Here is a 16,437-nt window from a genome sequence, read left to right on the forward strand (position 1 = left end):
CATACCAAAAACCAAAACCAGATATAAACGATTTTTTGTTTTGGATTAAGTCTTTTTATGATGTGGAAAAGACTTAACCATTTAGATCAAGACTTCTTTTCGGTTTTACTTTTTTTTCCATACTTCATAGTTCTACTCAACCACTCCTTCCTTATGACATCACCCAAAACTTTCCTAACTCGTATTCTTTCAACTTTGTCATCTAAACTTATTATAAATTGATGGGTTTTATATGTAATAATGCGGAAAAATATCTTAAACTCTTAAGAACCCTAAATATTTAGGAGAGAGGGGAGAGGTATGAAATTCTCGAATTTGATCTTCTTAGAAAGTTAGGCCGAAAATTCCAATGCTAACAGTTTTACTTATAGCTGACAAGGAAACACCTACAAACCCTGATTTAAACATAAAATAATATTATTTCATATAAGGTAATTATCTAGTTCCTAGTTTATCCTCATGAAGGCTTCTAGAAGGCTCCAAGAGAGCCTCCAAAAACGTCAATAACATAAGGGTTCTAGAACTTGTCATCTACTCAACTTTTGAACAATTATAGCTATAGTCTTTCAACTTTTAATTAATTCTAATTAACCCATAATTAATTCCAACTTAATTCTGAATAATTATAAATTAATTATAAATATTTCTAATTAATATATTAGTCATATAATATATTAATAAATCATTTATCTCTCTAAAGTCAATCTAGACAATTTCTTAGTTATGGGGGCAACCGAAAAAGGACTTTACTCTTATTCATCAATATTATACAAATTTAGTTAGGACCTTAGGCACCTTAATCCAACAGTCTTCCACTTGGATAAGTCGTTAACTATAATTGCTTGTGCAATTTCGAATAACCAGTAAAGATGTAACACCCGAGTCGTCAGGTATGAAATTAGACCATTAGTCAATTAAAAACTAATGAAGGGGTCATGAGTATGTTGTGCGTACACTAGGTACGCACGGCATACTCCTTTCCATGCGTGCATCGGGGGTGATCCATGTGTATGTTGGGCGTACCCATGCGTATGTTGGGCGTACTCAAGCCAGGGGCAAACCCTAATTTTTAGGGTTTGCACCCTATTTAAGCTCATTAAGTCCTTCAAGTTCATCTCCTTTTCAGCCCCCATTTCCTTTTAGTGCTAATCTCAAAAGCCTATCCATCTTGAGAGCATTCTTGAGCCTACAAAGAGTTCTTGGGTGTTCTTTTGTGATTTTGAAGAAGAAGAAGGAAGCTTGAGGATAAGCAAATGAGAATAAGAAGCTTGTCGATCCAGAGTTTGTGCATTATTTCTAGCTCATTGGAGGTATAAAGTCTGAAACTTGTTCATTCTAAGCTTAGATATTGGTTTAGGGAAGAACTTAGCATCTTTTGGTCCCCATAACTTGCTCTTTTCGAGTATGGGCTACTCCAGACCATTTAAGGTGTCCTTTTTTACTCTTAGGGGTGCATGAATCATAAAAGTTGTATCTTGAAGGTTAAGACTCAACCATGCATCAGTTGGTGGCCACTTAAGAGAGATAGAAGGCTTAATTCATGGTTTGAGTCCCATTAAGGCATGCAAGAGCATAAACTTTGCAAATTTATGGCTTAATACACTTCTATGAGATTGGATTTAAATTTTGGAGCATCTTTGGGTTGACTGACCAGTACGTCGGGCATACTCTTGGGTACGATATGCGTACTAGGCCAGTGCCTCGATTTTGGATCGACTATGTACGTCGGTCGTACGATCCATGCACGTCGTGCATACATAGTCTGTGGGCTTAAGAGATTTTGGGCTCGAGTTTTGTTGGGCTTTTTGCCTTGTATAGGTTTAGGCCTCAGGCATACCTGCAGTAGCAGGACATTTATGGGCTTTAGGCCTTTCTAGGAGCTCTTAGGCCATATTGGTCCATAAGGCCTTGTAGTTGGGCTTTGAATGCCTTTTTTGACTAGTTTGGATTTGGGCCTTGGTGGGGTAGGCCCACTAAGGCAAGGGTTACGCAATCATTTTTGCTTTTATGTCAAGAATTAGGGTTTAGGTCCTCGGGTTAGATTATTGACCTAATTGCTAATTAGGATTTTATACTTGTGACTTAGGGAGAGGATTTCGCGAGTCAGCCGCTGAGTGTGATTTGATACCTTCAGTCTGAGTTGAGTTTCCTTCACTATATTCATGTGTCGAAGGCACCAATGCTCGCCTACTAGTTTATGATGATTGTCTTTGTGACATTTGTCAGTAATGCATGTATTTGCTTGATAACTCTGTAATTCTTTTGTTATGATATTATGTGGTAGTGGTAGGGGTGAAATAGACCCGATACCGATTCAAATAGACCGGAGGGGATTGCAAGCACCCAAATATGCTTGATTGTACCCAGTTAAAATAGACTGAAGGGATTGCAAGCACCCAGATATGCTTGACTCTATGTTTGTATGGTATGGGGTATTTTGGGGAAAACTCACTAAGCTTTGTGCTTACGGTTTTTGGTTTATGTTTTAGGTACTTCCAGCTCGAAGGGGAAGGGTCTGGCATGATCACACTGCATCCACCTATAAGTTTCCACATTATGTGATTTTGGGAATTTGTACTCTGATAAAATGTTGTTGTGGTACACTTTCGACTATTTTGATATGATTATCGTATGTTTTGAATGAATTTAAAAACAAAAGTTTTATCTATATTTTTGGGTTGTTACAAAAGAGTTCTTTCAAAACACTACCAAACTTCGTTGTTCTTAAGATAAGTGATCAACCATTACTTCGGTCTTCCCGATATCGTATGAACATAAGATATGGATTAGAATCAACCTCTTGTCCAATATTCTGTCTTCTGATAATCTCATTTTGTGATGACGTCATTAGACTACTAATCGAATACATTAATTTAGTCCTGGCTGGGCCCAACACTATAATGTCAACATCAAAACACCGAGGGGCCCAAATATATCACTTTTTCTATTAAGGTAAAAGGAACGAATAAACTTCAACTATATAATCATTCAGTTTCACTCATTAAGTTATAAATGGAAATACATTTTATAGCACTCGGTTACAAGATGCGTTGGAGTAAACCGATTCGTAAAATATGACTTACATATATCCGTTTTAAGAATAAAATACATTATCGTCTTAGAATTACTCATGATTAAATCCATGAAGTGATCTCTAAGCGTGGGTTTAACCAATACTTAAAATCTCTATTTCTAAGTACTCATGAATTTTGCAGCAAGGGTTTAACCAATACTTAAAATCTTTATTCCCCAAGCCAAGACTTACCTTCTTTCAAGGTTGGAACATTGTTTCCTATTAGGAGTATGTCATCCACATACAAAACTAGAAAAGTTACAATGCTCCCACTAACTTTGACATACATGCAAGATTCATCTTCAATTGTAGAAAATCCAAACTCTTTGACTTTCTCATGGAAGCAAAGATTTTAGCTACGAGATGTTTGTTTTGGTCCATAGATGGACTTCTCAAGCTTACACACATTATTTAGGGAATTTGGCATGAACAAAACCTTCTGGTTGAGCCATGTAAACATCCTCAGGCAATTTCCCATTAAGGAAAGCAATTTTGACATCCATTTGCCATACTTCATAGTCATAGTGAGAAGTTATGGCAAGCATTACCCTAATTGACTTAATTTTGGCAACTGGTGAAAAGGTCTCATCATAGTCAATCCCTTAGGTTTGAGTAAAGCCTTTTGCTACCATCCTAGCTTTGTAAGTCTCTACATTACCATACATTTCAGTCTTCTTCTTGAAGATCCATTTACACCCCAATGTCTTTCGACTAGGTGCTTGATCAACCAAGGTCCACACTTGGTTATCATACATGGATTGGATCTCACTATCCATTGCTTCTTTCCATTTAGCAGCCTTAAGGCCTGCCATCGCTTCCTTGTAGTTAACAGGTTCATCCATATTTATCAGTGTTGCATCATTAATAAATGAATCACCTTCAATAAATATATGGAAACCATAGAATGAAGGTGGCGTGCTAACCCTATTTGAAAGATCCCAAAAACACGACCCAAAAATTTTTGTTTTTACATAGAATAAACGTCATAACACTAAGTGTCATATAATAAAACCATACGACGGGTGTCTCAAAAGACATAATAAAATGTCATGTCAAAAACTGTATCAAATCATGTCTAAGTATCTGAACAAAACTCCCAGGAATAAAGCTGAAGTTGTGGTGTGTGCGATGCCATCATCCCGACCTCTTCCCTTTACTTGCGGAAGTACCTGAAACCAAAATTGAAACTGTAAGCATGAAGCTTAGTGAGTTCCCCCCCCCCCCCCAAACTACCACATACCATACAATAACATATAAAGCATCTACTGGGCCTTGCCCACTGCATCGGACCGAAGTCCGGAAACTAACTAGGGCCTTCCCCTCTGCATCGGACCGAAGTCCGGAACTAACTGCATCGGACCGAAGTCTGGAAGTGATTGAGACCTTGTCCCTTGCACCGAACCGAAGTCCAAAACTAACTGAACATAACATAGCATAAACATATCAACTAGCATGAATACATATACGACATACTGCATCGGAACAGAGTCCGGAACACATAACACAAAACGTGCTTGAATCACAAAGACATCAAGCACTCTAACTACTGCATCGGACTGAAGTCCGGAACTACTGCTAACTAAACGAGCCGACATTGTGGCAGTAGACCCATTCCTACTGGAAGGAAACTCACCTCGTAGCCTAGCTGCTGAAAGAAATGCTCCGAAATCTGTCTGTCGCGGCTCTGGCTTCACCCCGGCTACAACTTCCATAAGTACCCTCAATCAAATACTGATAATAATACTGAGGGTAAAAAGACTATCTTACCCTTGGTCAAAGTCAACCTATCGGTCAAAGTCAACATTCAGTTGACCTGACTCGTCGAGTTGGGTAACCAACTCGTCGAGTCCTTACTCTCACTTTCTTGCTTCAGCCCAATACTACTCGTCGAGTTCGGCATAGACTCGACGAGTTCCTCTTCGAACTAACACTCAGTCAATCTACATCCGACTCACCGAGTTGTATGAACAACTCATCGGGTTCTCCTTCAACATATGAACACTCTGACTGTGACTCGCCGAGTTGTATGAACAACTCGTCGAGTCTGTTCTTGAGGCATGAAGATTGCCTTGGACTCGCCGAGTCAGGGCATTGACTCGCCGAGTTCTTCCACGAATGATTCTAACCTCTAGCTCACTGATTCCATCTCTCACTCACTGGTCCCACTCGGCATAACTCGAAAGGGGAAAACAGGGGACTCGCGAATCGACTCGCCGAGTCTGAAGAACGACTCGCCGAGTCGTATACATGCAATCACTATATACTCGATTCTGCTTGAAACCAGTTCATTCCATTCATAGATCTGGGTTCTTGGGGCTTGATTAACACGTAAAGTTTCCAACTTTACGTGTAAATAACATCAAATGAAGGTTTTAGGGCTCAAAGCACACTATAAGAGTAGATCTAGAGCTTTCATGCAAAATGGCTCCATAAAGATACTAGATCTAAGCTTCTGGAACTCAAACCTAGTTAGATCCGAAGGCTATTCATCCCAATGAGTCCTCTATGCCACTACCAAGCCAAGAAATGGTTCAAGAATAGTTTTAATGGCTTTCCAAAGGGGATTGAAGCATAGAAACAGAAAAGGGTCGAGTTATACCTCCCTATACTCTGAAATGTCACAAAGATCTTGGATTTCCTTCTTCTCCCCTTGATCTACCTTCCTTCTTCTCACAAGATCTTCAAAGAATCACACCAAAACACACAAAAAGCTAAGAGAGTTCTAGGGTTTCGAGAAGGATGTTGTGGGGGTGATGGGGGCTGACTTGGGGTCCCAAAAAGTTGTTTAAATAGGGTGCAAACCCTTGAAATTAGGGTTTCATCCAGACTGGCGGACTCGCCGAGTCCAGAATATGGACTCGCCGAGTAGCCAACTTAAACGTGGTCAAAATCCCGACTCTACTCAACGAGTCTGGCTACTGACTCGTCGAGTTCCTCTTGAAATCTTGAAAAATAATTATTTAAATAACATACCAGAATTTGGGGTGTTACACTATTGGACCGAAGAAGGGGCAACACATTGTCAATGGGATCAACGGTTTCCATCTTTATGTGTAAATAACATCAAATGAAGGTTTTAATGCTCAAAGCACACTATAAGAGTAGATCTAGAGCTTTCATGAAAAATGGCTCCATAAAGGTACTAGATCTAAGCTTCTGGAACTCAAACCTAGTTAGATCCGAAGGCTATTCATCCCAATGAGTTCTCTATGCTACTACCAAGCCAAGAAATGGTTCAAGAATGGCTTTAATGGCTTCCCAAAGGGGATTGAAGCATAGAAACAGAAAAAGGTCGAGTTATACCTCCCTATACTCTGAAATGCCACAAAGATCTTGGATTTCCTTCTTCTCCCCTTGATCTACCTTCCTTATTCTCACAAGATCTTCAAAGAATCACACCAAAACACACAAAAAGCTAAGAGAGTTCTAGGGTTTCGAGAAGGATGCTCTAGGGGGTGATGGGGGCTGACTTGGGGTCCCAAAAAGTTAAATAAATAGGGTGCAAACCCTTGAAATTAGGGTTTCATCCAGACTGGCAGACTCGCTGAGTCCAAAATATGGACTCGCCGAGTAGCCAACTTAAACGTGCTCAAAATCCCGACTCTACTCGACGAGTCTGGCTACTAACACGTCGAGTTCCTCTTGAAATCTTGAAAAATAATTATTTAAATAACATACCAGAATTTGGGGTGTCAGAACTCTCCCCCACTTGACTCAGACTTCGTCCTCGAAGTTTGCTGCCGCTGAATCTAGAAACAACTCTGGGTAATGCTCCCGCATCTCCTCCTCGGGCTCCCATGTCCACTCTGAACCCTTCCAGTGCTGCCACTGCACCTTCACTAACTGAATTACCTTGTTCCTCAAGGTTTTTACCTTCCGATCTAAGATCGCAACTGGTCTCTCGACATAATTTAGGCTGCTATCAACCTGAATATCCTCCATGGGTACTACTGCTGACTCGTCCACCAAACACTTCCTCAACTGAGAAACATGGAAAGTGTTGTGGATCTGGCTAAGCTCTGCCGGAAGATCTAATCGGTAGGCGAACCGACCCACCCGGGCCAAGACCCTAAAAGGACCAATGAGCCTGGGGCCCAGCTTGCCCCTCTTTCGGAATCTGATGACACCCTTCCAGGGTGATACCTTCAGGAGGACCATGTCACCTACCTGAAACTCTAAGTCTGAACGCCTCCTGTTGGCGTAACTCTTCTGCCGACTCTGCGCAGTCTGTAATCTACTACAAACCTGCTGGATCAACTCCGTCGTCTTGAGCACCACTTCGGTGCTCCCAATGACATGCTGACCGACCTCGCCCCAGCAGATCGGGGTCCTGTACTTCCTCTCGTATAACATCTCGAAAGGATGGCGGTCAATACTCGCATGGTAGCTGTTGTTATACGAAAATTACGCTAACGGAAGATACGTATCCCAACTGCCACCGAAATCTAGAACACGTTCCCGAAGCATGTCCTCGAGAGTCTGGATCGTCCTCTGGCTCTGCCCATCCATCTGAGGGTGGAAAGCGGTGCTGAAAAGGAGACGAGTCCCCATCTCGTCGTGAAACCACTTCCAGAATCTAGAAATAAAACGGACGTCTCGGTCTGACACCACCGAGACAGGCACTCCATGCCGTGCCACCACCTCCCGCACATAAATATCGACTAACTTCTCCACCGATATACTCTCCTACATCGGTATAAAATGAGTACTCTTCGTCAACCGATCCACAACGACCCAAATCGAATCCACTCCACGTACAGTCCGGGGAAGCTTTATGATGAAATCCATGGTGATGTCTTCCCATTTCCACACTGGAATGTCTAACGGTTGCATCTTGTCGTGAGGCCTCTGGTGTTCTGCCTTGACCTTTGTCACACCCCCAAACCAAGGATGGCAGAAACGTCCGGGGGTGGAGGACTTCATGTACAGTATCACAACAACGTGTATAATGGTGCTCAAAGTAAATACAACCATCATAAATATAATTGAAAAAGTTACACCAAAGTATATGTTTACATGTTTCAAAATCAATTACATTATGATGACAAAAATAAATTATTGACGGTTTAACGTCCCATCCTCAAAGCGCTGAAGTTTTCCTGTTTCACTGATTTCCTGAGAATACAAGTAGTTTTGAAAGAGTGTCAACAATTAAGTTGGTGAGTTCATAAGAGTTTTGTTTGAAGTAGAAACCATTTTCCTTGTAAAATCGATAGAGTTTGATTTCCATAAAATCCAATATTTTCTAAGTTAAGTATGAATAGAATATTTCTATATGATGCGTTAATGAACCCTAGAATGACCCGTAGATTTCCCCTATAATCGTCCAGCGTATATAAGTTATATAAGATTTAGGTTAGATAAAACGTTGAATATAGTGGGTCTACCCTAGGTCCACAACCCAACGAGGAACAGGAGATGAGGCGGGCACCACCAATTCTAAGCCAATCCAGACTAAATTCTTGTATGACTCAAGCATATACGCTCAACGATTATAGTTGAAGTCTAACAATGCGAAAATTTAATGTGGACTTAAATCCAGAAACCGGAACCAAACCCTAGTGTAGTGTATGAAATAGTAATAGTGACTGTGAACATAAACTATACATATCATAGTTCATCGGATAGTGATAGTGACTAGTGAACATGAACTATGCATATTATAGTTTACCAAAAGTGGTGGTGATGGTGAATATAACCTATACATATCATAGTTCATCAAATAGTGATAGTGGTAGTGAACATGAACTATGCATATTATAGATTATCAAAAGTGGTGGTGATGGTGAATATAACCTATACATATCATAGTTCATCAAATAGTGATAGTGGTAGTGAACATGAACTATGCATATTATAGCTTATCAAAAGTGGTGGTGATGGTGAATTCCTTTCTTGTAATTAAGTTCATAGTGTAGATGAAACATAAACTATATCTATTATAGTTTATCACTTTGTTTGTAATATATATATGCCATAACTATACCGATTATAACTAGCGTGTTCGTTTGTGGGGGTATAATGGCTTCACGATACTTATTATAGTTTATCATAATTATCCATAGTGGTAATGACTCTTTTGTATGTGTAAAACCTTTAATCATGTGTTTGTTATGTAAAATAACCCTAAACTATACCTATTATAGTTTATTAAATATTTGTGTGGGTAGTGAGCATAAGCCTTACTTGTCATAATTTACCAATGTTTGTATTTTAATGGATATAGCCTTGTAATATCATTTATATATTTACCATACTTGTGGAGGTAAAAATCTATTTGTTTTCTGATGTATGTCTATATAAGAATACAAAATTGTCATATATTGCAACAACACATAATCACATAATGATGTATACCTTGCTCAACATGTTACAAGGTGAAATGAAATTTATAGTGTTTTTCTGTTAATAACATTTTTTGTAACTGTTATTGGAAAATTTGTAGAAAAATCATAAAATGTCCAAATCAAGTTCTGTAACTTCTGAGAGTTTGGAAAATGAGTCTAGTTTGTTCATAATTTTTATTATAATTTTTAATGACCTCTTACTTGTGTGAAAAAGTCCATAATCACAGATTGGTCTGGATTGATGTTTGAAATGATAGGCAGTTTTGTAAAAATCACCATAAATTGTAGAAAAATCGTATGGAGATGTGCAAGTAGTCATTTTAAAGCTAAGAAGTGGAACTACATGCACCTAAAACAGTTTTGAAAACTAAAATGTTTAAGTTGTCCAAAACAGTCCGTGAATGGAGTTGAACTTTTTCTGATGAAGGCTGTTAGAAAAGTTTAGTTATGTTCTTGGTGTTTTAACTTGTATTCCCCCCCTAAAAACTTAAGAAAACATGAAAATGTAGGGGTATGAACTCACCTTGAGTGATTTCAGAAGATGAGTGTTGAAGAAGAGAAGTGTTCAACCCAAGAACACTGGAAGGATCACTTGAAGATTCGAAGATCTAACACAATTATGATGGAGTTTGTGTAAGATATCCATGATTTGACTAGAAAGAAGTGAAATAATCATAAGGAGAATGGATTTTGCTTACCAAGTGTGGAGGAAAAACCCAATATCAGCCCTTGAATCTCGAATTCTAGAGGGAGGAAGTGAGAGAGAAAGGAGTTTGATCTTTTTGGTGAAAAGAGAGAAAATGAGAGAAGTGAGGAGAGAGAATAAATATCTAGCTCTCAAAAACGTGGGAATAACTTGTTAGAGAGGTAAAAAGAACAAGGAAGTGACAAGGTATGGGCTGGTGGTGAATAGTGACATGGAGTGGGTATGGGAGTGGTTGCTTGTGTCATAACTTAAAGGAAAGTCAACACTCCACCTTTGTACTTCACCCACTCTTTTGGATAAGGTTTTATCTTTAAAAAAATGTGATAATTTAATAATTATGGGTCTTTATATGTTAAAATAAAGTTTTGGGTGAAAATCTCGTGTTAAAACAATTAAAAACGGGCCTAAAACGCAAATTTAGTCGAAAACCGGGAAGAAAAGCATTCCCAGCGAGACCTCTCGGTCCTAGGCCGAGGTTCGGTCCCTAGGCCGAGGTTCGGTCCTTGCTGGTGCCGAGTCGGAAGCGAAAGGTGCGAACCAGAAGCGAGAAGCGAAGGGCGAGGGGTCAGTCCGAAGGCTCGGTCCGAAGCAAGTCAGAAGCGAACTAGACCGAGGGAACCTTGACCCGAAATGGACCGAAGGTTCGGGTTCGGGTGAGGCATGCGAGGTTCGGTTCCAGGAGCCTTCGGGTTCGGTTCTTTGAGTGAGGTTCGGTTCAGCAGCCTTCGGCTCAGAAGGGTTCGGGTCCTAAGGGGACTTTCGGGTCCTAAGAGGACTTTCGGGTCCTAAGAGGGGTTTCGGCTCCTTAAGTCCGTTTTTCGCGTAGACTTCCGTTTTTGGGCCGTTTTCGCCAAATTCGAGGGTCGGGATGCCCCGAGTGACTATAGAAAGTTGAGAAAGATTTTGAGAGAGATTCCACATACTTAGAGAGATTTGACATTCTTGGAGAGATTTCTCATACAAAGAGATATTTGAGAGAGATTTCACATACTTAGAGAGATTTGGGAGAGATTTGACATTCTTGGAGAGATTTCTCATACAAAGAGATATTTGAGAGAGATTTCACATACTTAGAGAGATTTGACATTCTTGGAGAGATTTCTCATACAAAGAGATATTTGAGAGAGATTTCACATACTTAGAGAGATTTGGGAGAGATTTGACATTCTTGGAGAGATTTCTCATACAAAGAGATATTTGAGAGAGATTTCACATACTTAGAGAGATTTGGGAGAGATTTGACATTCTTGGAGAGATTTCTCATACAAAGAGATATTTGAGAGAGATTTCACATACTCCCGATGAGTATGCAACATTGTTTTATCGGTTTGGCTCGCCACGTACCATAGTTTTAGGTTAAGGAGATCTAGATGTATGCACTTTTCGATTTATGATCTCTCGTTAAAATAGCGAGTTGTTTAGTAAATACATAACGTAAGCCCTAGTACACAAGGGTTAGTTGAGTTGACCGGTTTGACTTGTTGACTTTATTTGACTTTGAATTGACCAGAATTTGACGGTTGTCACATCATCCCCCCGTTAGAGGGAATTTCGTCCCGAAATTTGAAATCAGGCAAGGAGTTTGTGAGTGACTAAGGTCGGCTCTACATTATTTTGATTCTGACCAAGAGATGAGTTATTATACATGAAAACTTAGCTTATACACATTATGATATAACCAAGACTGGGCGGATAGTAAAATGTGTGATTCTACTTCAGTTTCACATCCCAACGAGGAAAAGAAACTAAGTTAGAATTCTCACATTCTATTGTCTACCAGGTATTCGTTATATATAACTGGGGAATGTATAAGTGAGGAAATCACAACAAATAACATTCTTAGTAATCCTTCTTAATGAACTAGAGTTCCTGGTCAGGGCTAACATTGAACCTAGATGTATTTCGACCGTTCACCTATAGAGTAGAAGCATGTTCTCGAAAGTTTGACCTACATCCCTATGATGCAGTCCTATTACGGAGTAGAAGTAAATTCGTAGAATGGTCTCATGATGTTTGTCGTTCAAACCGGGTTCCGTTGGTTGGTGAATAACATGATCCAACCTTTGAAAGAGAATTGGGAACGATCCCGGAGCGAAATTACTCTAGTCCAACAACTTGACTAAAGTGGATTTCAAATAGACTCCTATGGGAGTATTTGAATCAAAGAGTGTCACAGAATTTATCCGACTGACAACGTCATTGATGCTTAAGATGTAACAAATTAGGGAAAATTGACCTTGAAGAGGGTCTTACATTACATCCGGAGCAGGAGAGTTTTGGCCGTCTAAAGGCCTAACTAAAAGTACTTACAGTACAAGAAATTGATTATGGTAAGGAATAACCCGCCTGATGTCACATGACGGCCTTGGAATTTCTTATAGTTTACGCTCTCAGTTGAATCCTTGGCATTACTACTATGCATGTTTTAATTGATGCTAGATTTAATCATATAAAGAGATTTGGAATTTAAACGTCGATGTTAGAAACACGTACTGATATTTGCGGGCAGATCCGGGGTGGTCTCTCCTTCGGTGATCGCAAGCACCCTTCCACCACCACTGGCATCTCTTGCACTTGGGCAGTTCCTTTTAAAGTGTCCTGTTTTTCCACACTTGTAACAGGCTGGGCTTACTCCAAAGCCGGGGAACTGGTTGATGGGTCGTACCAGTGCCCTACAGAAAAGGGTAGTGTGCCCCTTCCTATTGCAGTTCATGCAATGCAATTCTCTACAAGCCCCAGTGTGATGGAAGCTACACTTGTTACATTTCGGAAGGGTTCCAGCGTATTGTTTCATGGGAGTTGGCGTGGTGAGGGTTGTGGCAGCATGAACAGCAAAAATTGGCGTGGTTGTCGTAGTGTCATGGCTGGCACGATGGTCGATGAGTTGTTGTGCCAACTCCTTGGCGCTGTCAAAGGTAGTTGGTCTTGAGGCCAATACACTATCATGAATCTGGGATGATAGCCCCCAAAGGTATCGTTCTACCTTTTTCTCCTCTGGGGTGACCATTGCAGGACAGAGGAGTGCTAGGTCATTGAATCGGGCGGTATAAGCTTCGAGATCCGTCCCCGACATTTTGAGGTTCCAGAGTTCCTCTTCCAGTTTTTGCACTTCGCCTCTTGGGCAATATTCTTTCAGCATTAAAGCTTTTAAATCCTCCCAGCTTATAGAGTTAGCCACTGCCGCCTTGCGGCTTAGGGCGTCGGCCACCACATTGGCCTTCCCTGGGTGATAAAGGATCTCACAATCGTAATCCTTCAATACATCTAACCATCGCCTCTGTCTCATGTTCAGATTCGGCTGATCCATGAGGTACCTCAAGCTCTTGTGATCTGTGTAAATGGTACAACAGACCCCATAGAGGTAATGTCTCCAAATCTTGAGGGCAAACACCACTGCCCCCAACTCTAAATCATGTGTGGTATAGTTAGCCTCGTGAGGCTTCAACTATCTCGAGGCGTAAGCTATCACACGGCCTCGCTGCATCAACACTGCTCCCATACTTGTGATCGAAGCATCACAGTAGACCACAAAATCCTCTACTCCCTCTGACAGGGCAAGAATTGGTGCCTCGCACAATCTCTGTCTAAGGGTCTCGAATGCTGCCTGCTGCTCAGGCCCCCAGCGAAACACCACTGACTTCCTAGTCAGTCGGGTGAGCGGTACAGCTATCTTGGAGAAACCCTGGATGAATCTCCTGTAGTACCCTGCCAAACCTATTGGGGTGCAAACGAGCCAATCTACTCGTGAGCTACTTAAGATTGGCTTGTTAAAAGCTCGACTCGAAACCGATTTTGAACGATCCCGAGCCGAGCTCGAGCTTAATATTAAGCTCGTTTATTAAACGAGCTCGAGCTCGAGCCTATGTCACTAAGCTCGATTAGGCTCGCGAGCCTAAACGAGCTTTTATATAATGTAATTTATTATTATTTTTATATACTAAAATAAAAAATATATTTGGGAAATTAGGAACTTATGATATTAATAAATGAGCTTCTTAACGAGCTCGAGCCGAGCTTAAGCTTATTTAGGCATGTCGAACAAAAAACAAGTCGAGCCCGAGCTCGAGCCGAGCTTATATAATTATTTACGAGCTCGAGCCGAACTCAGTACAAGAAAGCTCGAATCGAGCCGAGCTCGAGCTCGAGCCTCGTATAACTTAAACAAGCCCGAACCGAGCTTGTCAAAGCTCTGGCTCGGCTCGGCTCGTTTGCGCCCCTACAAACCTAGAAAGCTCTGAATCTCAGATGGAGACTTCGGGACCTCCCACTGCATCACGACCTCTATCTTGGCCGGATCTACCAGAATACCCTTCAGGTTGACGAGGTGACCAAGGAATTGCACCTCGCGCAACCAGCACTCGCATTTGGAGAACTTCGCGAAAGTCTCTCCCTCCTTAAGATCTCTAGCACCTCCCTCAGGTGCTCCTCGTGCTGCTCCTGGGTCTTGGAATAAACCAAGATATCATCAATGAACACTATCATAGACCGATCCAACATCGGTCTGCACACGCGATTCATGAGATCCATGAATGCGGCTAGAGCGTTGGTGAGCCCAAACGGCATCACCACAAACTCATAATGACCATAACGGGTCCTGAAAGCAGTCTTCTGCACATCCTCATCCCTGACTTGCGTCTGATGTTACCCGGAGCGTAAATCGATCTTGGAAAACCAAGACGCTCCCTGAAGCTGATCAAACAAATCATCTATCCTCAGAAGTGGGTAACGGTTCTTCACCGTTACCTTGTTCAACTCCCGGTAATTGTCACACCCCCAAACCAAACGGTGGAAACGTCCGGGGGTGGAGGACTTCATTTTTAGTATCACAACACATGTATCATAGTAATCAAATCACAAACAACCATTGTATTTAAAAGTATAATAATTACATGTGTTCAATCATTGTATATTGAAACCAAAATAGTTATACAAAAGAAGAAGATAAGACTCTTAATGGCTCCATCTTCTCAAAAAGCTCGGGGAGTACCTGTTATTATATCCCTGATAAAACAAGTTGTGTGTAGATCTATATCAGGATTGACAACCCCGCACTCAGGTTGCTAGCTACAGTCAGGCATACACGCCAATGAGTGGCAATTGTTATCAACAGTTTAAGCGCTTATCAGGCGTTTATTTCAGGCGCTCATGTCTTAGTATGGTTATAATAACTCAGTAAAAAGATATTAACAACACGTTAGTGTATAAACAACTAAACGTAAGTACATCTTCAAAGTACCAGTTTACAAAATGCAAAGTACAATGGTATACTATAGTTTTCAATAACAGCTGGTGAAGCCAGGCACACTCTCAAATACAAGTTTTACAAATACATTGGTTTACAAATAGGACGGTTTTATGGGAATAAAACTACTTTTCACATACCACAGAAAATATGGGATTTTCTAGAAGTGTTTTCATATTCAAAATACAAAGACACCCATTCAAACATAAAGACTTATGTACTCACTCAACTTATTGTTGATACTCTCTTTTCAAATTACTTGTATTATCAGGGAAATAATAACAGGTACTCCCCGAGCTTTTTGAGAAGATGGAGCCATTAGGAGTCTTACCTTCTTCATTTGTATAACTATTTTGGTTTCAATATACAATGATTGAACACATGTAAATATTATACTTTTAAATACAATGGTTGTTTGTGCTTTGATTACTATGATACATGTGTTGTGATACTACAAATGAAGTCCTCCACCCCCGGACATTTCCGCCGTCTGGTTTGGGGGTGTGACAAATTGGTATCAGAGCATTGTTTATAGTGAACTCAGTATATCAATCCATAAAATATATACAAACTATAAATACATTGGGGCTAAGAACTCTAACTACAAGTATACTTTTAAAAATTCCAAGTATTTTTACAAGAAGTATACTAACCCCCATACCTACAAGTACATAGTCATAAGAAATTAAAAGTATTTGGATGTTGAACATTACAGTTAAAACCCGGGCAGTTATGTAATCATATCTAGACTTAATATAGCCTGATCAACTATATTAATTTCAGACATGACCAACATGTGTTTGGGAGTGATAGTAGTGTTGTGACATGTCTAAAACTTACCAACTACAGAAGAAACTTTAAGAACAGAACATAAAATATTATAAGAATATTATAAACATCGATATGCTTTAGTTTTTTTTTTCAGGCATTTCTCATAACCTTATTCTCGTATAGACACAATGGCACGACATCATCTACCAGGGGACCCTTATTTTCCAAATCATGGCAATCAAGGATGGATAGTGGAGGATCCGGAGGAGGATCCAGAAGAAGACTCAGATGAAGAACC

Source organism: Lactuca serriola, chromosome 4 (assembly GCF_051521515.1).
Source record: "Lactuca serriola cultivar US96UC23 chromosome 4, Lser_US96UC23_V15, whole genome shotgun sequence".
NCBI lineage: Eukaryota > Viridiplantae > Streptophyta > Magnoliopsida > Asterales > Asteraceae > Lactuca > Lactuca serriola.